The 22,525-nt window shown below is 69.6% G+C and overlaps 5 non-coding genes across 5 annotated transcripts; all 5 read left to right on the forward strand.

Annotated features, from left to right (window-relative positions):
• The first annotated feature begins 2,643 nt into the window (after window positions 1–2,643).
• On the forward strand, window positions 2,644–2,762 carry LOC138922426 (5S ribosomal RNA). The gene has a single exon (XR_011435513.1). It is a non-coding gene; the product is annotated as a 5S ribosomal RNA (ribosomal RNA).
• A 4,043-nt stretch (window positions 2,763–6,805) lies between these two features.
• On the forward strand, window positions 6,806–6,924 carry LOC138922427 (5S ribosomal RNA). Its single transcript, XR_011435514.1, has one exon. It is a non-coding gene; the product is annotated as a 5S ribosomal RNA (ribosomal RNA).
• Window positions 6,925–10,967: 4,043 nt separating this feature from the next.
• Window positions 10,968–11,086, forward strand: LOC138922428 (5S ribosomal RNA). The gene has a single exon (XR_011435515.1). It is a non-coding gene; the product is annotated as a 5S ribosomal RNA (ribosomal RNA).
• Window positions 11,087–15,164: 4,078 nt separating this feature from the next.
• On the forward strand, window positions 15,165–15,283 carry LOC138922429 (5S ribosomal RNA). The gene has a single exon (XR_011435516.1). It is a non-coding gene; the product is annotated as a 5S ribosomal RNA (ribosomal RNA).
• Window positions 15,284–19,361: 4,078 nt separating this feature from the next.
• Window positions 19,362–19,480, forward strand: LOC138922430 (5S ribosomal RNA). The gene has a single exon (XR_011435517.1). It is a non-coding gene; the product is annotated as a 5S ribosomal RNA (ribosomal RNA).
• Window positions 19,481–22,525: the final 3,045 nt, after the last annotated feature.

The raw sequence follows: 22,525 nt of genomic DNA on the forward strand, positions 1-22,525 counted from the left end.
GACCCAAAGCTCCCTCCTCTCCCGTTCAGCCATCGTCGTCCTGGAGGGAGTCTCTTCGCGGTTCGCTTCTCCTGCCGGCCCCGTGTCCCTCCTGCCAACCCAGCGCCTCTATCGCCTGCTCCTCGCTTCCTCGGGCTGCGGGCTGCGGGCTGCGGGCTGCGGGCTGCGGGCTGCGGGCCGCGGGCTGCGGGATGGGGGGGCAGGGGCGGTGCGCGTCGCTCCCTGCCAGCTCGTGCCCGGGGTGGTTCTGACGGGTCCCCGGATCTGATCTCCGAGGAGCACCTTCTGCGGGGAGAAGCGGGACTGCGTCCCTGTCAGTTTCCCGGAGCGCGGGACCGGAGCCTTGCCCCGAAACGCAGGCTCGGGAGACCGAAGTCCTGAGCTGAAACCCAAGGGCCGCCGTCTCCCGCGAGTGACGTGCCCTCCCTGAGCTGCGCTTTCCTCATCTGGTGCGAGGGGGTCCTGGAGTTCGTGCCTCCTTGCGGGGGCGAGTGCTGGTGAGAACGCAAGCGGGAAACACGGAGCGGACCGCTCAGCACGGAGCGCGGCCTCGGTGGGGGCCCGGGCCTCGGCCGCCGTCCTTCCCCACGAGCCTACTTCTTGCCGCCGAGGCTCATCCAGCACCCAGGGATCGATCGCCTGGCTGCTTCCGGCCAGACACTCTCCTAGGTGCTGGCCACCCAGCAGCCGAGAACGCGGGTGCCAATCTCGGCCTCCGGGGCGTTCGCCTCCTCGCCTCTGGGGCCGCAAGACCAGCGGTGTGCCTACGCATGCCGGCGAGAGGTGGCAGAACCTGACGAGGACACGTGCCGTGGAAAATGGAGAGCTTGGCGCCCCGGAGGGCCTCGTCGGACGTCTGTGGATGGCCGTCGCTCTCTTTGCCGAAGCCCGCCCCCTGCCCGTCTTCTCTCCGTCCCAGGGTCCCCTTTCCAGTGGGACGCAAGAAGGCCCACAGGGCCCAAACGCTGGAGACGGGCAGCGCACACAGCGCGCCCTGGGTCCCGGGGGCTGCGGCGGGAAAGCCTTGCGGCACAGAACCCTGAAGCCCAGAGGTCTCGAGACAGGGAGAGCCGGGACGTCGGCAGGCACCGACGGGCCTTCGGACGCGACTCTTCCTCCCCGTCGTCACACCGTGCTGCTCCTCCCTCCGTCCTGGGCGCGAGCGCGCTCTTGGGAAAACGGAGGCGCCTTCGTCGGTGACCTAGCGGGCGGGAGATCCCGGGCAACGTCCCCAGCGGCACTTGAGCAGAACGGGGACGCTGCGGTCGGTCGTCGGGGAGGGGCTTCTACATGTCTGGTAGATGGAGCTGCTTTCTCGTGCCAAGTTCTCTGGGCCCTGACTTTTCTGCCTGCTCCTTCTATCACCTCAGTAAGGTCGGGGGTGCCCGGCAGAAAGAGGAAAAGAGCCAGAGTGAAGAAGCGGAGAGAAAGGAACACGCAAACCCGGACGCGCACACACACAGGCACACAGACACACAGGCGCGCGCGCGCGCGCACACACACACACACACACACACACGCCTACACACCCACTCGCACAACACGCACACGCACACGCACACGCACACGCAAGCGCAGACAGAGCGCGCCAGCGAGCTCCGGTGCCTGTCTGTGGTTCCTGGGCGATGGCGGGGCAGCGATGCCGGGAGCCCGGGACTCCTGAGAGCCTGTCTGCGCGGCCTAGGGCCCCAGGGGTGATCGCCAGCCCCGGGGCCCCTGCCTCCTGGCCCGGGCCCAGCTCCAGCACCACCGCCCTCCTGGGGGGGAAGCGAGCTCTTGGGCAGAGCCTCTCTGGGTCAGGGTGGGTGTCTGTCTAGGTCCGTGTCTTGGATCCTCTCCGTGTCGCCGTTTCTCTGTTTCTCCGTGTCTCTGTCTCTGTCTCTGTCTCTGGGTCTCTGGGCTGGCGCCAGCAGGAGCTGTCCAGGGTCCCCGCGAGGGGCGGGTTGGGGGCGGGGTGCCGGTCTCCTGGGCGGCGCTGGCGGGGGGAAGGGTGGCCGCCCCGCCTCCCCGCGCCCTCAGGGGCAGCGCGGCGGGCTTCCGCTGACGCCCTCTGGTCGCGCCGGTGGCTCCGCCTGGGTTTGGGCAAGTCGGGGCCCGGCCGGCGCCGCAGAGGTCAGGGCTCCCGCTGGGAGGCCCCTCGGGCCGGAGGGGACTCAGAGGAGCACGGGCCCGGCGGCCCGACGCCCCGACGCCTCGGGCCAAGTGCCCCGCGCCCCCCACCTCCCAGCAGCCGCATCTCCTGCGACCCATCGCCGGATCCGAGCGGCCAGGGCGGCCTGGAGTGTTCCCGGGCCGCGAGGGGAGAGCGCCCAGCCAGGCGCCCCGCCCCCATCCCCGCCCCCACCACCCCTCGTTTCCCACCGCCGCCCGCCCCGCCCCGCCTCCTCGCACCCCGGGCTGCTCCAGGCCTCCGCGCCCTGGGAGGGCAGCAGGGCGGGGCAGCGCAGGGTTTGGCTGGCCCGCTGGCCGCGCCCGAGGCGGCCGCGGCGGGAGGCAGCAGCGGGAGGAAGGCGGCAGGCCGAGCGCGGGCGCAGGGGGCGCCGGCGGCGGCGGGTGCGCGTCACAGAGGCCTGGGCGCGCGCGCGAGCCGCGGGCCGGGCGACGCGGCGCGGCTTCTTAGGGGCGCCGGCGGCAGGCGCCAGCGTCTACGGCCATACCACCCTGAACGCGCCCGATCCCGTCTGATCTCGGAAGCTAAGCAGGGTCGGGCCTGGTTAGTACTTGGATGGGAGACCGCCTGGGAATACCGGGTGCTGTAGGCTTTTGCCTCCCTCGCCTTTTGCCGCCTCCGGCCTCCGTCCTCCGCGGACGCCCCCCACCCCTCCAGCCAGCCCTCCCCCACCCCCCCCGCCACCCTCCGCACCGCGGGCCCGCCGGCGCCGCCCATGGGCAGGGCCCAACCCCTCCCCGCCACAGCCCAACCCTTCCAGCTCGCGGCCCCACCCGAACCCAGGGCCAATCGGGGCCAGCCCGGCGGGACCGGGACCGGGACCGGGACCGGGACCCCGACGCCGCACACGCCGCCCGCCGGCTCCCTCTGGCCTCGGCCTCTTCCCACCCGCTCGGCTCCCGCTCCGGTGACACCCCAGCCCTTCCCTCGGCGCCCCGCCCCCGCCGCCCCAGCCGCCGGGTAGAGTCGTCCTGTCAGGTGGAACGGATTCCACGGCGGTGCCGGGAGGCCCAAACGGGTCCCAAAGCGACCAGCCCCGCCCACCGAGGAAAGACACCTGGTCAGGCTTTTCCAGACACCGCCCGCTTCTCCAAGGACAGGGCGGACTGGGTTAGAGAGGCGCGTCTCGGGCACCTCACCCAAGACGGGATGGCTTCTGCCTTTGCTGGCGTCTGTGCCGCTGCAGGTCATCTTCTAAAACCTGGTACCCGCTCGCTTGTCCTTGAGAGGCTCATTCACAATCAACACTCCTTTCCCGACCTAAGTTTGTCCCTGTCAGTTTGTCTCGCTTTTCCTTCCAGAAGCCCCCTTCCCGGGGTGGGGGGGAGGGGGGGAGGTGGTGGGGGGGTAGGGGGGTGGGTGGGTCTGAGTTTCAAGCTCCACCTGACTGGGATCCCATTCTGCTTTCGCCTTCGGGCGGTCCTGCCTCGCTTGGAAACGCTGCTACGTTGCTCCTGGTGGATGAGCTTGCGTTCGTTTTGAGTTTGAGAACGCTGGATGCAAAGATGAGGAGTCTTGATGGCTGAGGCTTTTGGTGTCCCCTCACTCGGGGGCCTCCCTCTCTTCCCGCCTCCCCCCGCCTCCCCACCCACCCCCTCACACCCGACCCCTACCACCCCAGGGCCCCGGCCGGGCCCCGCCCCTCCAGGCCGCATCTGTCAGAGGGAGTTGAAAAGCCTCCTGACAGGACACGTCCTCCCTCAGCAGCCAGCCCTTCCTGGCTCCCTGGCTTCAGCTTTCCGTTCGCGTGGCTCGGGCAGCCTTTCGCATCTTCTTTGCACCTGCCTGTGTTTGCAACAGAGGACCGTGGCCAAGGGATCCAGGAAACCGGGAGGAGAGCTGGCTTCCGGGGAGGCGAATGGGAAGGACAGGGAGGCAGAGAGGGAGCCTTGCCTCAGAGAACGGACTTTGAACCCCCGAAGGGAAAAGTCCTCCAGATAAACCACGTCTTCCCCACCGAATCCAAGAGCCATACTCGCTCGCTGTGGAAAAATGGGGACATCCCGGTCAAAGCAGGACGAGAGAGGACCCAAAGCTCCCTCCTCTCCCCGTTCAGCCATCGTCGTCCTGGGAGGGAGTCTCTCCGCGGTTCGCTTCTCCTGCCGGCCCCGTTTCCCCTCCTGCCAACCCAGCGCCTCTATCGCCTGCTCCTCGCTTCCTCGGGCTGCGGGCTGCGGGCTGCGGGATGGGGGGGGAGGGGCGGTGCGCGTCGCTCCCTGCCAGCTCGTGCCCGGGGTGGTTCTGACGGGTCCCCGGATCTGATCTCCGAGGAGCACCTTCTGCGGGGAGAAGCGGGACTGCGTCCCTGTCAGTTTCCCGGAGCGCGGGACCGGAGCCTTGCCCCGAAACGCAGGCTCGGGAGACCGAAGTCCTGAGCTGAAACCCAAGGGCCGCCGTCTCCCGCGAGTGACGTGCCCTCCCTGAGCTGCGCTTTCCTCATCTGGTGCGAGGGGGTCCTGGAGTTCGTGCCTCCTTGCGGGGGCGAGTGCTGGTGAGAACGCAAGCGGGAAACACGGAGCGGACCGCTCAGCACGGAGCGCGGCCTCGGTGGGGGCCCGGGCCTCGGCCGCCGTCCTTCCCCACGAGCCTACTTCTTGCCGCCGAGGCTCATCCAGCACCCAGGGATCGATCGCCTGGCTGCTTCCGGCCAGACACTCTCCTAGGTGCTGGCCACCCAGCAGCCGAGAACGCGGGTGCCAATCTCGGCCTCCGGGGCGTTCGCCTCCTCGCCTCTGGGGCCGCAAGACCAGCGGTGTGCCTACGCATGCCGGCGAGAGGTGGCAGAACCTGACGAGGACACGTGCCGTGGAAAATGGAGAGCTTGGCGCCCCGGAGGGCCTCGTCGGACGTCTGTGGATGGCCGTCGCTCTCTTTGCCGAAGCCCGCCCCCTGCCCGTCTTCTCTCCGTCCCAGGGTCCCCTTTCCAGTGGGACGCAAGAAGGCCCACAGGGCCCAAACGCTGGAGACGGGCAGCGCACACAGCGCGCCCTGGGTCCCGGGGGCTGCGGCGGGAAAGCCTTGCGGCACAGAACCCTGAAGCCCAGAGGTCTCGAGACAGGGAGAGCCGGGACGTCGGCAGGCACCGACGGGCCTTCGGACGCGACTCTTCCTCCCCGTCGTCACACCGTGCTGCTCCTCCCTCCGTCCTGGGCGCGAGCGCGCTCTTGGGAAAACGGAGGCGCCTTCGTCGGTGACCTAGCGGGCGGGAGATCCCGGGCAACGTCCCCAGCGGCACTTGAGCAGAACGGGGACGCTGCGGTCGGTCGTCGGGGAGGGGCTTCTACATGTCTGGTAGATGGAGCTGCTTTCTCGTGCCAAGTTCTCTGGGCCCTGACTTTTCTGCCTGCTCCTTCTATCACCTCAGTAAGGTCGGGGGTGCCCGGCAGAAAGAGGAAAAGAGCCAGAGTGAAGAAGCGGAGAGAAAGGAACACGCAAACCCGGACGCGCACACACACAGGCACACAGACACACAGGCGCGCGCGCGCGCGCACACACACACACACACACACACGCCTACACACCCACTCGCACAACACGCACACGCACACGCACACGCACACGCAAGCGCAGACAGAGCGCGCCAGCGAGCTCCGGTGCCTGTCTGTGGTTCCTGGGCGATGGCGGGGCAGCGATGCCGGGAGCCCGGGACTCCTGAGAGCCTGTCTGCGCGGCCTAGGGCCCCAGGGGTGATCGCCAGCCCCGGGGCCCCTGCCTCCTGGCCCGGGCCCAGCTCCAGCACCACCGCCCTCCTGGGGGGGAAGCGAGCTCTTGGGCAGAGCCTCTCTGGGTCAGGGTGGGTGTCTGTCTAGGTCCGTGTCTTGGATCCTCTCCGTGTCGCCGTTTCTCTGTTTCTCCGTGTCTCTGTCTCTGTCTCTGTCTCTGGGTCTCTGGGCTGGCGCCAGCAGGAGCTGTCCAGGGTCCCCGCGAGGGGCGGGTTGGGGGCGGGGTGCCGGTCTCCTGGGCGGCGCTGGCGGGAGGAAGGGTGGCCGCCCCGCCTCCCCGCGCCCTCAGGGGCAGCGCGGCGGGCTTCCGCTGACGCCCTCTGGTCGCGCCGGTGGCTCCGCCTGGGTTTGGGCAAGTCGGGGCCCGGCCGGCGCCGCAGAGGTCAGGGCTCCCGCTGGGAGGCCCCTCGGGCCGGAGGGGACTCAGAGGAGCACGGGCCCGGCGGCCCGACGCCCCGACGCCTCGGGCCAAGTGCCCCGCGCCCCCCACCTCCCAGCAGCCGCATCTCCTGCGACCCATCGCCGGATCCGAGCGGCCAGGGCGGCCTGGAGTGTTCCCGGGCCGCGAGGGGAGAGCGCCCAGCCAGGCGCCCCGCCCCCATCCCCGCCCCCACCACCCCTCGTTTCCCACCGCCGCCCGCCCCGCCCCGCCTCCTCGCACCCCGGGCTGCTCCAGGCCTCCGCGCCCTGGGAGGGCAGCAGGGCGGGGCAGCGCAGGGTTTGGCTGGCCCGCTGGCCGCGCCCGAGGCGGCCGCGGCGGGAGGCAGCAGCGGGAGGAAGGCGGCAGGCCGAGCGCGGGCGCAGGGGGCGCCGGCGGCGGCGGGTGCGCGTCACAGAGGCCTGGGCGCGCGCGCGAGCCGCGGGCCGGGCGACGCGGCGCGGCTTCTTAGGGGCGCCGGCGGCAGGCGCCAGCGTCTACGGCCATACCACCCTGAACGCGCCCGATCCCGTCTGATCTCGGAAGCTAAGCAGGGTCGGGCCTGGTTAGTACTTGGATGGGAGACCGCCTGGGAATACCGGGTGCTGTAGGCTTTTGCCTCCCTCGCCTTTTGCCGCCTCCGGCCTCCGTCCTCCGCGGACGCCCCCCACCCCTCCAGCCAGCCCTCCCCCACCCCCCCCGCCACCCTCCGCACCGCGGGCCCGCCGGCGCCGCCCATGGGCAGGGCCCAACCCCTCCCCGCCACAGCCCAACCCTTCCAGCTCGCGGCCCCACCCGAACCCAGGGCCAATCGGGGCCAGCCCGGCGGGACCGGGACCGGGACCGGGACCGGGACCCCGACGCCGCACACGCCGCCCGCCGGCTCCCTCTGGCCTCGGCCTCTTCCCACCCGCTCGGCTCCCGCTCCGGTGACACCCCAGCCCTTCCCTCGGCGCCCCGCCCCCGCCGCCCCAGCCGCCGGGTAGAGTCGTCCTGTCAGGTGGAACGGATTCCACGGCGGTGCCGGGAGGCCCAAACGGGTCCCAAAGCGACCAGCCCCGCCCACCGAGGAAAGACACCTGGTCAGGCTTTTCCAGACACCGCCCGCTTCTCCAAGGACAGGGCGGACTGGGTTAGAGAGGCGCGTCTCGGGCACCTCACCCAAGACGGGATGGCTTCTGCCTTTGCTGGCGTCTGTGCCGCTGCAGGTCATCTTCTAAAACCTGGTACCCGCTCGCTTGTCCTTGAGAGGCTCATTCACAATCAACACTCCTTTCCCGACCTAAGTTTGTCCCTGTCAGTTTGTCTCGCTTTTCCTTCCAGAAGCCCCCTTCCCGGGGTGGGGGGGAGGGGGGGAGGTGGTGGGGGGGTAGGGGGGTGGGTGGGTCTGAGTTTCAAGCTCCACCTGACTGGGATCCCATTCTGCTTTCGCCTTCGGGCGGTCCTGCCTCGCTTGGAAACGCTGCTACGTTGCTCCTGGTGGATGAGCTTGCGTTCGTTTTGAGTTTGAGAACGCTGGATGCAAAGATGAGGAGTCTTGATGGCTGAGGCTTTTGGTGTCCCCTCACTCGGGGGCCTCCCTCTCTTCCCGCCTCCCCCCGCCTCCCCACCCACCCCCTCACACCCGACCCCTACCACCCCAGGGCCCCGGCCGGGCCCCGCCCCTCCAGGCCGCATCTGTCAGAGGGAGTTGAAAAGCCTCCTGACAGGACACGTCCTCCCTCAGCAGCCAGCCCTTCCTGGCTCCCTGGCTTCAGCTTTCCGTTCGCGTGGCTCGGGCAGCCTTTCGCATCTTCTTTGCACCTGCCTGTGTTTGCAACAGAGGACCGTGGCCAAGGGATCCAGGAAACCGGGAGGAGAGCTGGCTTCCGGGGAGGCGAATGGGAAGGACAGGGAGGCAGAGAGGGAGCCTTGCCTCAGAGAACGGACTTTGAACCCCCGAAGGGAAAAGTCCTCCAGATAAACCACGTCTTCCCCACCGAATCCAAGAGCCATACTCGCTCGCTGTGGAAAAATGGGGACATCCCGGTCAAAGCAGGACGAGAGAGGACCCAAAGCTCCCTCCTCTCCCCGTTCAGCCATCGTCGTCCTGGGAGGGAGTCTCTCCGCGGTTCGCTTCTCCTGCCGGCCCCGTTTCCCCTCCTGCCAACCCAGCGCCTCTATCGCCTGCTCCTCGCTTCCTCGGGCTGCGGGCTGCGGGCTGCGGGATGGGGGGGGAGGGGCGGTGCGCGTCGCTCCCTGCCAGCTCGTGCCCGGGGTGGTTCTGACGGGTCCCCGGATCTGATCTCCGAGGAGCACCTTCTGCGGGGAGAAGCGGGACTGCGTCCCTGTCAGTTTCCCGGAGCGCGGGACCGGAGCCTTGCCCCGAAACGCAGGCTCGGGAGACCGAAGTCCTGAGCTGAAACCCAAGGGCCGCCGTCTCCCGCGAGTGACGTGCCCTCCCTGAGCTGCGCTTTCCTCATCTGGTGCGAGGGGGTCCTGGAGTTCGTGCCTCCTTGCGGGGGCGAGTGCTGGTGAGAACGCAAGCGGGAAACACGGAGCGGACCGCTCAGCACGGAGCGCGGCCTCGGTGGGGGCCCGGGCCTCGGCCGCCGTCCTTCCCCACGAGCCTACTTCTTGCCGCCGAGGCTCATCCAGCACCCAGGGATCGATCGCCTGGCTGCTTCCGGCCAGACACTCTCCTAGGTGCTGGCCACCCAGCAGCCGAGAACGCGGGTGCCAATCTCGGCCTCCGGGGCGTTCGCCTCCTCGCCTCTGGGGCCGCAAGACCAGCGGTGTGCCTACGCATGCCGGCGAGAGGTGGCAGAACCTGACGAGGACACGTGCCGTGGAAAATGGAGAGCTTGGCGCCCCGGAGGGCCTCGTCGGACGTCTGTGGATGGCCGTCGCTCTCTTTGCCGAAGCCCGCCCCCTGCCCGTCTTCTCTCCGTCCCAGGGTCCCCTTTCCAGTGGGACGCAAGAAGGCCCACAGGGCCCAAACGCTGGAGACGGGCAGCGCACACAGCGCGCCCTGGGTCCCGGGGGCTGCGGCGGGAAAGCCTTGCGGCACAGAACCCTGAAGCCCAGAGGTCTCGAGACAGGGAGAGCCGGGACGTCGGCAGGCACCGACGGGCCTTCGGACGCGACTCTTCCTCCCCGTCGTCACACCGTGCTGCTCCTCCCTCCGTCCTGGGCGCGAGCGCGCTCTTGGGAAAACGGAGGCGCCTTCGTCGGTGACCTAGCGGGCGGGAGATCCCGGGCAACGTCCCCAGCGGCACTTGAGCAGAACGGGGACGCTGCGGTCGGTCGTCGGGGAGGGGCTTCTACATGTCTGGTAGATGGAGCTGCTTTCTCGTGCCAAGTTCTCTGGGCCCTGACTTTTCTGCCTGCTCCTTCTATCACCTCAGTAAGGTCGGGGGTGCCCGGCAGAAAGAGGAAAAGAGCCAGAGTGAAGAAGCGGAGAGAAAGGAACACGCAAACCCGGACGCGCACACACACAGGCACACAGACACACAGGCGCGCGCGCGCGCGCACACACACACACACACACACACGCCTACACACCCACTCGCACAACACGCACACGCACACGCACACGCACACGCAAGCGCAGACAGAGCGCGCCAGCGAGCTCCGGTGCCTGTCTGTGGTTCCTGGGCGATGGCGGGGCAGCGATGCCGGGAGCCCGGGACTCCTGAGAGCCTGTCTGCGCGGCCTAGGGCCCCAGGGGTGATCGCCAGCCCCGGGGCCCCTGCCTCCTGGCCCGGGCCCAGCTCCAGCACCACCGCCCTCCTGGGGGGGAAGCGAGCTCTTGGGCAGAGCCTCTCTGGGTCAGGGTGGGTGTCTGTCTAGGTCCGTGTCTTGGATCCTCTCCGTGTCGCCGTTTCTCTGTTTCTCCGTGTCTCTGTCTCTGTCTCTGTCTCTGGGTCTCTGGGCTGGCGCCAGCAGGAGCTGTCCAGGGTCCCCGCGAGGGGCGGGTTGGGGGCGGGGTGCCGGTCTCCTGGGCGGCGCTGGCGGGGGGAAGGGTGGCCGCCCCGCCTCCCCGCGCCCTCAGGGGCAGCGCGGCGGGCTTCCGCTGACGCCCTCTGGTCGCGCCGGTGGCTCCGCCTGGGTTTGGGCAAGTCGGGGCCCGGCCGGCGCCGCAGAGGTCAGGGCTCCCGCTGGGAGGCCCCTCGGGCCGGAGGGGACTCAGAGGAGCACGGGCCCGGCGGCCCGACGCCCCGACGCCTCGGGCCAAGTGCCCCGCGCCCCCCACCTCCCAGCAGCCGCATCTCCTGCGACCCATCGCCGGATCCGAGCGGCCAGGGCGGCCTGGAGTGTTCCCGGGCCGCGAGGGGAGAGCGCCCAGCCAGGCGCCCCGCCCCCATCCCCGCCCCCACCACCCCTCGTTTCCCACCGCCGCCCGCCCCGCCCCGCCTCCTCGCACCCCGGGCTGCTCCAGGCCTCCGCGCCCTGGGAGGGCAGCAGGGCGGGGCAGCGCAGGGTTTGGCTGGCCCGCTGGCCGCGCCCGAGGCGGCCGCGGCGGGAGGCAGCAGCGGGAGGAAGGCGGCAGGCCGAGCGCGGGCGCAGGGGGCGCCGGCGGCGGCGGGTGCGCGTCACAGAGGCCTGGGCGCGCGCGCGAGCCGCGGGCCGGGCGACGCGGCGCGGCTTCTTAGGGGCGCCGGCGGCAGGCGCCAGCGTCTACGGCCATACCACCCTGAACGCGCCCGATCTCGTCTGATCTCGGAAGCTAAGCAGGGTCGGGCCTGGTTAGTACTTGGATGGGAGACCGCCTGGGAATACCGGGTGCTGTAGGCTTTTGCCTCCCTCGCCTTTTGCCGCCTCCGGCCTCCGTCCTCCGCGGACGCCCCCCACCCCTCCAGCCAGCCCTCCCCCACCCCCCCCGCCACCCTCCGCACCGCGGGCCCGCCGGCGCCGCCCATGGGCAGGGCCCAACCCCTCCCCGCCACAGCCCAACCCTTCCAGCTCGCGGCCCCACCCGAACCCAGGGCCAATCGGGGCCAGCCCGGCGGGACCGGGACCGGGACCGGGACCGGGACCCCGACGCCGCACACGCCGCCCGCCGGCTCCCTCTGGCCTCGGCCTCTTCCCACCCGCTCGGCTCCCGCTCCGGTGACACCCCAGCCCTTCCCTCGGCGCCCCGCCCCCGCCGCCCCAGCCGCCGGGTAGAGTCGTCCTGTCAGGTGGAACGGATTCCACGGCGGTGCCGGGAGGCCCAAACGGGTCCCAAAGCGACCAGCCCCGCCCACCGAGGAAAGACACCTGGTCAGGCTTTTCCAGACACCGCCCGCTTCTCCAAGGACAGGGCGGACTGGGTTAGAGAGGCGCGTCTCGGGCACCTCACCCAAGACGGGATGGCTTCTGCCTTTGCTGGCGTCTGTGCCGCTGCAGGTCATCTTCTAAAACCTGGTACCCGCTCGCTTGTCCTTGAGAGGCTCATTCACAATCAACACTCCTTTCCCGACCTAAGTTTGTCCCTGTCAGTTTGTCTCGCTTTTCCTTCCAGAAGCCCCCTTCCCGGGGTGGCGGGGAGGGGGGGAGGTGGTGGGGGGGTAGGGGGGTGGGTGGGTCTGAGTTTCAAGCTCCACCTGACTAGGATCCCATTCTGCTTTCGCCTTCGGGCGGTCCTGCCTCGCTTGGAAACGCTGCTACGTTGCTCCTGGTGGATGAGCTTGCGTTCGTTTTGAGTTTGAGAACGCTGGATGCAAAGATGAGGAGTCTTGATGGCTGAGGCTTTTGGTGTCCCCTCACTCGGGGGCCTCCCTCTCTTCCCGCCTCCCCCCGCCTCCCCACCCACCCCCTCACACCCGACCCCTACCACCCCAGGGCCCCGGCCGGGCCCCGCCCCTCCAGGCCGCATCTGTCAGAGGGAGTTGAAAAGCCTCCTGACAGGACACGTCCTCCCTCAGCAGCCAGCCCTTCCTGGCTCCCTGGCTTCAGCTTTCCGTTCGCGTGGCTCGGGCAGCCTTTCGCATCTTCTTTGCACCTGCCTGTGTTTGCAACAGAGGACCGTGGCCAAGGGATCCAGGAAACCGGGAGGAGAGCTGGCTTCCGGGGAGGCGAATGGGAAGGACAGGGAGGCAGAGAGGGAGCCTTGCCTCAGAGAACGGACTTTGAACCCCCGAAGGGAAAAGTCCTCCAGATAAACCACGTCTTCCCCACCGAATCCAAGAGCCATACTCGCTCGCTGTGGAAAAATGGGGACATCCCGGTCAAAGCAGGACGAGAGAGGACCCAAAGCTCCCTCCTCTCCCCGTTCAGCCATCGTCGTCCTGGGAGGGAGTCTCTTCGCGGTTCGCTTCTCCTGCCGGCCCCGTGTCCCCTCCTGCCAACCCAGCGCCTCTATCGCCTGCTCCTCGCTTCCTCGGGCTGCGGGCTGCGGGCTGCGGGCTGCGGGCTGCGGGCTGCGGGCCGCGGGCTGCGGGATGGGGGGGCAGGGGCGGTGCGCGTCGCTCCCTGCCAGCTCGTGCCCGGGGTGGTTCTGACGGGTCCCCGGATCTGATCTCCGAGGAGCACCTTCTGCGGGGAGAAGCGGGACTGCGTCCCTGTCAGTTTCCCGGAGCGCGGGACCGGAGCCTTGCCCCGAAACGCAGGCTCGGGAGACCGAAGTCCTGAGCTGAAACCCAAGGGCCGCCGTCTCCCGCGAGTGACGTGCCCTCCCTGAGCTGCGCTTTCCTCATCTGGTGCGAGGGGGTCCTGGAGTTCGTGCCTCCTTGCGGGGGCGAGTGCTGGTGAGAACGCAAGCGGGAAACACGGAGCGGACCGCTCAGCACGGAGCGCGGCCTCGGTGGGGGCCCGGGCCTCGGCCGCCGTCCTTCCCCACGAGCCTACTTCTTGCCGCCGAGGCTCATCCAGCACCCAGGGATCGATCGCCTGGCTGCTTCCGGCCAGACACTCTCCTAGGTGCTGGCCACCCAGCAGCCGAGAACGCGGGTGCCAATCTCGGCCTCCGGGGCGTTCGCCTCCTCGCCTCTGGGGCCGCAAGACCAGCGGTGTGCCTACGCATGCCGGCGAGAGGTGGCAGAACCTGACGAGGACACGTGCCGTGGAAAATGGAGAGCTTGGCGCCCCGGAGGGCCTCGTCGGACGTCTGTGGATGGCCGTCGCTCTCTTTGCCGAAGCCCGCCCCCTGCCCGTCTTCTCTCCGTCCCAGGGTCCCCTTTCCAGTGGGACGCAAGAAGGCCCACAGGGCCCAAACGCTGGAGACGGGCAGCGCACACAGCGCGCCCTGGGTCCCGGGGGCTGCGGCGGGAAAGCCTTGCGGCACAGAACCCTGAAGCCCAGAGGTCTCGAGACAGGGAGAGCCGGGACGTCGGCAGGCACCGACGGGCCTTCGGACGCGACTCTTCCTCCCCGTCGTCACACCGTGCTGCTCCTCCCTCCGTCCTGGGCGCGAGCGCGCTCTTGGGAAAACGGAGGCGCCTTCGTCGGTGACCTAGCGGGCGGGAGATCCCGGGCAACGTCCCCAGCGGCACTTGAGCAGAACGGGGACGCTGCGGTCGGTCGTCGGGGAGGGGCTTCTACATGTCTGGTAGATGGAGCTGCTTTCTCGTGCCAAGTTCTCTGGGCCCTGACTTTTCTGCCTGCTCCTTCTATCACCTCAGTAAGGTCGGGGGTGCCCGGCAGAAAGAGGAAAAGAGCCAGAGTGAAGAAGCGGAGAGAAAGGAACACGCAAACCCGGACGCGCACACACACAGGCACACAGACACACAGGCGCGCGCGCGCGCGCACACACACACACACACACACACGCCTACACACCCACTCGCACAACACGCACACGCACACGCACACGCACACGCAAGCGCAGACAGAGCGCGCCAGCGAGCTCCGGTGCCTGTCTGTGGTTCCTGGGCGATGGCGGGGCAGCGATGCCGGGAGCCCGGGACTCCTGAGAGCCTGTCTGCGCGGCCTAGGGCCCCAGGGGTGATCGCCAGCCCCGGGGCCCCTGCCTCCTGGCCCGGGCCCAGCTCCAGCACCACCGCCCTCCTGGGGGGGAAGCGAGCTCTTGGGCAGAGCCTCTCTGGGTCAGGGTGGGTGTCTGTCTAGGTCCGTGTCTTGGATCCTCTCCGTGTCGCCGTTTCTCTGTTTCTCCGTGTCTCTGTCTCTGTCTCTGTCTCTGGGTCTCTGGGCTGGCGCCAGCAGGAGCTGTCCAGGGTCCCCGCGAGGGGCGGGTTGGGGGCGGGGTGCCGGTCTCCTGGGCGGCGCTGGCGGGGGGAAGGGTGGCCGCCCCGCCTCCCCGCGCCCTCAGGGGCAGCGCGGCGGGCTTCCGCTGACGCCCTCTGGTCGCGCCGGTGGCTCCGCCTGGGTTTGGGCAAGTCGGGGCCCGGCCGGCGCCGCAGAGGTCAGGGCTCCCGCTGGGAGGCCCCTCGGGCCGGAGGGGACTCAGAGGAGCACGGGCCCGGCGGCCCGACGCCCCGACGCCTCGGGCCAAGTGCCCCGCGCCCCCCACCTCCCAGCAGCCGCATCTCCTGCGACCCATCGCCGGATCCGAGCGGCCAGGGCGGCCTGGAGTGTTCCCGGGCCGCGAGGGGAGAGCGCCCAGCCAGGCGCCCCGCCCCCATCCCCGCCCCCACCACCCCTCGTTTCCCACCGCCGCCCGCCCCGCCCCGCCTCCTCGCACCCCGGGCTGCTCCAGGCCTCCGCGCCCTGGGAGGGCAGCAGGGCGGGGCAGCGCAGGGTTTGGCTGGCCCGCTGGCCGCGCCCGAGGCGGCCGCGGCGGGAGGCAGCAGCGGGAGGAAGGCGGCAGGCCGAGCGCGGGCGCAGGGGGCGCCGGCGGCGGCGGGTGCGCGTCACAGAGGCCTGGGCGCGCGCGCGAGCCGCGGGCCGGGCGACGCGGCGCGGCTTCTTAGGGGCGCCGGCGGCAGGCGCCAGCGTCTACGGCCATACCACCCTGAACGCGCCCGATCTCGTCTGATCTCGGAAGCTAAGCAGGGTCGGGCCTGGTTAGTACTTGGATGGGAGACCGCCTGGGAATACCGGGTGCTGTAGGCTTTTGCCTCCCTCGCCTTTTGCCGCCTCCGGCCTCCGTCCTCCGCGGACGCCCCCCACCCCTCCAGCCAGCCCTCCCCCACCCCCCCCGCCACCCTCCGCACCGCGGGCCCGCCGGCGCCGCCCATGGGCAGGGCCCAACCCCTCCCCGCCACAGCCCAACCCTTCCAGCTCGCGGCCCCACCCGAACCCAGGGCCAATCGGGGCCAGCCCGGCGGGACCGGGACCGGGACCGGGACCGGGACCCCGACGCCGCACACGCCGCCCGCCGGCTCCCTCTGGCCTCGGCCTCTTCCCACCCGCTCGGCTCCCGCTCCGGTGACACCCCAGCCCTTCCCTCGGCGCCCCGCCCCCGCCGCCCCAGCCGCCGGGTAGAGTCGTCCTGTCAGGTGGAACGGATTCCACGGCGGTGCCGGGAGGCCCAAACGGGTCCCAAAGCGACCAGCCCCGCCCACCGAGGAAAGACACCTGGTCAGGCTTTTCCAGACACCGCCCGCTTCTCCAAGGACAGGGCGGACTGGGTTAGAGAGGCGCGTCTCGGGCACCTCACCCAAGACGGGATGGCTTCTGCCTTTGCTGGCGTCTGTGCCGCTGCAGGTCATCTTCTAAAACCTGGTACCCGCTCGCTTGTCCTTGAGAGGCTCATTCACAATCAACACTCCTTTCCCGACCTAAGTTTGTCCCTGTCAGTTTGTCTCGCTTTTCCTTCCAGAAGCCCCCTTCCCGGGGTGGCGGGGAGGGGGGGAGGTGGTGGGGGGGTAGGGGGGTGGGTGGGTCTGAGTTTCAAGCTCCACCTGACTAGGATCCCATTCTGCTTTCGCCTTCGGGCGGTCCTGCCTCGCTTGGAAACGCTGCTACGTTGCTCCTGGTGGATGAGCTTGCGTTCGTTTTGAGTTTGAGAACGCTGGATGCAAAGATGAGGAGTCTTGATGGCTGAGGCTTTTGGTGTCCCCTCACTCGGGGGCCTCCCTCTCTTCCCGCCTCCCCCCGCCTCCCCACCCACCCCCTCACACCCGACCCCTACCACCCCAGGGCCCCGGCCGGGCCCCGCCCCTCCAGGCCGCATCTGTCAGAGGGAGTTGAAAAGCCTCCTGACAGGACACGTCCTCCCTCAGCAGCCAGCCCTTCCTGGCTCCCTGGCTTCAGCTTTCCGTTCGCGTGGCTCGGGCAGCCTTTCGCATCTTCTTTGCACCTGCCTGTGTTTGCAACAGAGGACCGTGGCCAAGGGATCCAGGAAACCGGGAGGAGAGCTGGCTTCCGGGGAGGCGAATGGGAAGGACAGGGAGGCAGAGAGGGAGCCTTGCCTCAGAGAACGGACTTTGAACCCCCGAAGGGAAAAGTCCTCCAGATAAACCACGTCTTCCCCACCGAATCCAAGAGCCATACTCGCTCGCTGTGGAAAAATGGGGACATCCCGGTCAAAGCAGGACGAGAGAGGACCCAAAGCTCCCTCCTCTCCCCGTTCAGCCATCGTCGTCCTGGGAGGGAGTCTCTTCGCGGTTCGCTTCTCCTGCCGGCCCCGTGTCCCCTCCTGCCAACCCAGCGCCTCTATCGCCTGCTCCTCGCTTCCTCGGGCTGCGGGCTGCGGGCTGCGGGCTGCGGGCTGCGGGCTGCGGGCCGCGGGCTGCGGGATGGGGGGGCAGGGGCGGTGCGCGTCGCTCCCTGCCAGCTCGTGCCCGGGGTGGTTCTGACGGGTCCCCGGATCTGATCTCCGAGGAGCACCTTCTGCGGGGAGAAGCGGGACTGCGTCCCTGTCAGTTTCCCGGAGCGCGGGACCGGAGCCTTGCCCCGAAACGCAGGCTCGGGAGACCGAAGTCCTGAGCTGAAACCCAAGGGCCGCCGTCTCCCGCGAGTGACGTGCCCTCCCTGAGCTGCGCTTTCCTCATCTGGTGCGAGGGGGTCCTGGAGTTCGTGCCTCCTTGCGGGGGCGAGTGCTGGTGAGAACGCAAGCGGGAAACACGGAGCGGACCGCTCAGCACGGAGCGCGGCCTCGGTGGGGGCCCGGGCCTCGGCCGCCGTCCTTCCCCACGAGCCTACTTCTTGCCGCCGAGGCTCATCCAGCACCCAGGGATCGATCGCCTGGCTGCTTCCGGCCAGACACTCTCCTAGGTGCTGGCCACCCAGCAGCCGAGAACGCGGGTGCCAATCTCGGCCTCCGGGGCGTTCGCCTCCTCGCCTCTGGGGCCGCAAGACCAGCGGTGTGCCTACGCATGCCGGCGAGAGGTGGCAGAACCTGACGAGGACACGTGCCGTGGAAAATGGAGAGCTTGGCGCCCCGGAGGGCCTCGTCGGACGTCTGTGGATGGCCGTCGCTCTCTTTGCCGAAGCCCGCCCCCTGCCCGTCTTCTCTCCGTCCCAGGGTCCCCTTTCCAGTGGGACGCAAGAAGGCCCACAGGGCCCAAACGCTGGAGACGGGCAGCGCACACAGCGCGCCCTGGGTCCCGGGGGCTGCGGCGGGAAAGCCTTGCGGCACAGAACCCTGAAGCCCAGAGGTCTCGAGACAGGGAGAGCCGGGACGTCGGCAGGCACCGACGGGCCTTCGGACGCGACTCTTCCTCCCCGTCGTCACACCGTGCTGCTCCTCCCTCCGTCCTGGGCGCGAGCGCGCTCTTGGGAAAACGGAGGCGCCTTCGTCGGTGACCTAGCGGGCGGGAGATCCCGGGCAACGTCCCCAGCGGCACTTGAGCAGAACGGGGACGCTGCGGTCGGTCGTCGGGGAGGGGCTTCTACATGTCTGGTAGATGGAGCTGCTTTCTCGTGCCAAGTTCTCTGGGCCCTGACTTTTCTGCCTGCTCCTTCTATCACCTCAGTAAGGTCGGGGGTGCCCGGCAGAAAGAGGAAAAGAGCCAGAGTGAAGAAGCGGAGAGAAAGGAACACGCAAACCCGGACGCGCACACACACAGGCACACAGACACACAGGCGCGCGCGCGCGCACACACACACACACACACACACACGCCTACACACCCACTCGCACAACACGCACACGCACACGCACACGCACACGCAAGCGCAGACAGAGCGCGCCAGCGAGCTCCGGTGCCTGTCTGTGGTTCCTGGGCGATGGCGGGGCAGCGATGCCGGGAGCCCGGGACTCCTGAGAGCCTGTCTGCGCGGCCTAGGGCCCCAGGGGTGATCGCCAGCCCCGGGGCCCCTGCCTCCTGGCCCGGGCCCAGCTCCAGCACCACCGCCCTCCTGGGGGGGAAGCGAGCTCTTGGGCAGAGCCTCTCTGGGTCAGGGTGGGTGTCTGTCTAGGTCCGTGTCTTGGATCCTCTCCGTGTCGCCGTTTCTCTGTTTCTCCGTGTCTCTGTCTCTGTCTCTGTCTCTGGGTCTCTGGGCTGGCGCCAGCAGGAGCTGTCCAGGGTCCCCGCGAGGGGCGGGTTGGGGGCGGGGTGCCGGTCTCCTGGGCGGCGCTGGCGGGGGGAAGGGTGGCCGCCCCGCCTCCCCGCGCCCTCAGGGGCAGCGCGGCGGGCTTCCGCTGACGCCCTCTGGTCGCGCCGGTGGCTCCGCCTGGGTTTGGGCAAGTCGGGGCCCGGCCGGCGCCGCAGAGGTCAGGGCTCCCGCTGGGAGGCCCCTCGGGCCGGAGGGGACTCAGAGGAGCACGGGCCCGGCGGCCCGACGCCCCGACGCCTCGGGCCAAGTGCCCCGCGCCCCCCACCTCCCAGCAGCCGCATCTCCTGCGACCCATCGCCGGATCCGAGCGGCCAGGGCGGCCTGGAGTGTTCCCGGGCCGCGAGGGGAGAGCGCCCAGCCAGGCGCCCCGCCCCCATCCCCGCCCCCACCACCCCTCGTTTCCCACCGCCGCCCGCCCCGCCCCGCCTCCTCGCACCCCGGGCTGCTCCAGGCCTCCGCGCCCTGGGAGGGCAGCAGGGCGGGGCAGCGCAGGGTTTGGCTGGCCCGCTGGCCGCGCCCGAGGCGGCCGCGGCGGGAGGCAGCAGCGGGAGGAAGGCGGCAGGCCGAGCGCGGGCGCAGGGGGCGCCGGCGGCGGCGGGTGCGCGTCACAGAGGCCTGGGCGCGCGCGCGAGCCGCGGGCCGGGCGACGCGGCGCGGCTTCTTAGGGGCGCCGGCGGCAGGCGCCAGCGTCTACGGCCATACCACCCTGAACGCGCCCGATCTCGTCTGATCTCGGAAGCTAAGCAGGGTCGGGCCTGGTTAGTACTTGGATGGGAGACCGCCTGGGAATACCGGGTGCTGTAGGCTTTTGCCTCCCTCGCCTTTTGCCGCCTCCGGCCTCCGTCCTCCGCGGACGCCCCCCACCCCTCCAGCCAGCCCTCCCCCACCCCCCCCGCCACCCTCCGCACCGCGGGCCCGCCGGCGCCGCCCATGGGCAGGGCCCAACCCCTCCCCGCCACAGCCCAACCCTTCCAGCTCGCGGCCCCACCCGAACCCAGGGCCAATCGGGGCCAGCCCGGCGGGACCGGGACCGGGACCGGGACCGGGACCCCGACGCCGCACACGCCGCCCGCCGGCTCCCTCTGGCCTCGGCCTCTTCCCACCCGCTCGGCTCCCGCTCCGGTGACACCCCAGCCCTTCCCTCGGCGCCCCGCCCCCGCCGCCCCAGCCGCCGGGTAGAGTCGTCCTGTCAGGTGGAACGGATTCCACGGCGGTGCCGGGAGGCCCAAACGGGTCCCAAAGCGACCAGCCCCGCCCACCGAGGAAAGACACCTGGTCAGGCTTTTCCAGACACCGCCCGCTTCTCCAAGGACAGGGCGGACTGGGTTAGAGAGGCGCGTCTCGGGCACCTCACCCAAGACGGGATGGCTTCTGCCTTTGCTGGCGTCTGTGCCGCTGCAGGTCATCTTCTAAAACCTGGTACCCGCTCGCTTGTCCTTGAGAGGCTCATTCACAATCAACACTCCTTTCCCGACCTAAGTTTGTCCCTGTCAGTTTGTCTCGCTTTTCCTTCCAGAAGCCCCCTTCCCGGGGTGGGGGGGTAGGGGGGTGGGTGGGTCTGAGTTTCAAGCTCCACCTGACTGGGATCCCATTCTGCTTTCGCCTTCGGGCGGTCCTGCCTCGCTTGGAAACGCTGCTACGTTGCTCCTGGTGGATGAGCTTGCGTTCGTTTTGAGTTTGAGAACGCTGGATGCAAAGATGAGGAGTCTTGATGGCTGAGGCTTTTGGTGTCCCCTCACTCGGGGGCCTCCCTCTCTTCCCGCCTCCCCCCGCCTCCCCACCCACCCCCTCACACCCGACCCCTACCACCCCAGGGCCCCGGCCGGGCCCCGCCCCTCCAGGCCGCATCTGTCAGAGGGAGTTGAAAAGCCTCCTGACAGGACACGTCCTCCCTCAGCAGCCAGCCCTTCCTGGCTCCCTGGCTTCAGCTTTCCGTTCGCGTGGCTCGGGCAGCCTTTCGCATCTTCTTTGCACCTGCCTGTGTTTGCAACAGAGGACCGTGGCCAAGGGATCCAGGAAACCGGGAGGAGAGCTGGCTTCCGGGGAGGCGAATGGGAAGGACAGGGAGGCAGAGAGGGAGCCTTGCCTCAGAGAACGGACTTTGAACCCCCGAAGGGAAAAGTCCTCCAGATAAACCACGTCTTCCCCACCGAATCCAAGAGCCATACTCGCTCGCTGTGGAAAAATGGGGACATCCCGGTCAAAGCAGGACGAGAGAGGACCCAAAGCTCCCTCCTCTCCCCGTTCAGCCATCGTCGTCCTGGGAGGGAGTCTCTCCGCGGTTCGCTTCTCCTGCCGGCCCCGTTTCCCCTCCTGCCAACCCAGCGCCTCTATCGCCTGCTCCTCGCTTCCTCGGGCTGCGGGCTGCGGGCTGCGGGCTGCGGGCTGCGGGCTGCGGGATGGGGGGGGAGGGGCGGTGCGCGTCGCTCCCTGCCAGCTCGTGCCCGGGGTGGTTCTGACGGGTCCCCGGATCTGATCTCCGAGGAGCACCTTCTGCGGGGAGAAGCGGGACTGCGTCCCTGTCAGTTTCCCGGAGCGCGGGACCGGAGCCTTGCCCCGAAACGCAGGCTCGGGAGACCGAAGTCCTGAGCTGAAACCCAAGGGCCGCCGTCTCCCGCGAGTGACGTGCCCTCCCTGAGCTGCGCTTTCCTCATCTGGTGCGAGGGGGTCCTGGAGTTCGTGCCTCCTTGCGGGGGCGAGTGCTGGTGAGAACGCAAGCGGGAAACACGGAGCGGACCGCTCAGCACGGAGCGCGGCCTCGGTGGGGGCCCGGGCCTCGGCCGCCGTCCTTCCCCACGAGCCTACTTCTTGCCGCCGAGGCTCATCCAGCACCCAGGGATCGATCGCCTGGCTGCTTCCGGCCAGACACTCTCCTAGGTGCTGGCCACCCAGCAGCCGAGAACGCGGGTGCCAATCTCGGCCTCCGGGGCGTTCGCCTCCTCGCCTCTGGGGCCGCAAGACCAGCGGTGTGCCTACGCATGCCGGCGAGAGGTGGCAGAACCTGACGAGGACACGTGCCGTGGAAAATGGAGAGCTTGGCGCCCCGGAGGGCCTCGTCGGACGTCTGTGGATGGCCGTCGCTCTCTTTGCCGAAGCCCGCCCCCTGCCCGTCTTCTCTCCGTCCCAGGGTCCCCTTTCCAGTGGGACGCAAGAAGGCCCACAGGGCCCAAACGCTGGAGACGGGCAGCGCACACAGCGCGCCCTGGGTCCCGGGGGCTGCGGCGGGAAAGCCTTGCGGCACAGAACCCTGAAGCCCAGAGGTCTCGAGACAGGGAGAGCCGGGACGTCGGCAGGCACCGACGGGCCTTCGGACGCGACTCTTCCTCCCCGTCGTCACACCGTGCTGCTCCTCCCTCCGTCCTGGGCGCGAGCGCGCTCTTGGGAAAACGGAGGCGCCTTCGTCGGTGACCTAGCGGGCGGGAGATCCCGGGCAACGTCCCCAGCGGCACTTGAGCAGAACGGGGACGCTGCGGTCGGTCGTCGGGGAGGGGCTTCTACATGTCTGGTAGATGGAGCTGCTTTCTCGTGCCAAGTTCTCTGGGCCCTGACTTTCTGCCTGCTCCTTCTATCACCTCAGTAAGGTCGGGGGTGCCCGGCAGAAAGAGGAAAAGAGCCAGAGTGAAGAAGCGGAGAGAAAGGAACACGCAAACCCGGACGCGCACACACACAGGCACACAGACACACAGGCGCCGCTGCAGCGCGCGCACACACACACACACACACACACACGCCTACACACCCACTCGCACAACACGCACACGCACACGCACACGCACACGCAAGCGCAGACAGAGCGCGCCAGCGAGCTCCGGTGCCTGTCTGTGGTTCCTGGCGATGGCGGGGCAGCGATGC

The sequence above is a fragment of the Equus caballus genome, unplaced genomic scaffold, assembly GCF_041296265.1.
Source record: "Equus caballus isolate H_3958 breed thoroughbred unplaced genomic scaffold, TB-T2T haplotype2-0000808, whole genome shotgun sequence".
Classification (NCBI taxonomy): domain Eukaryota; kingdom Metazoa; phylum Chordata; class Mammalia; order Perissodactyla; family Equidae; genus Equus; species Equus caballus.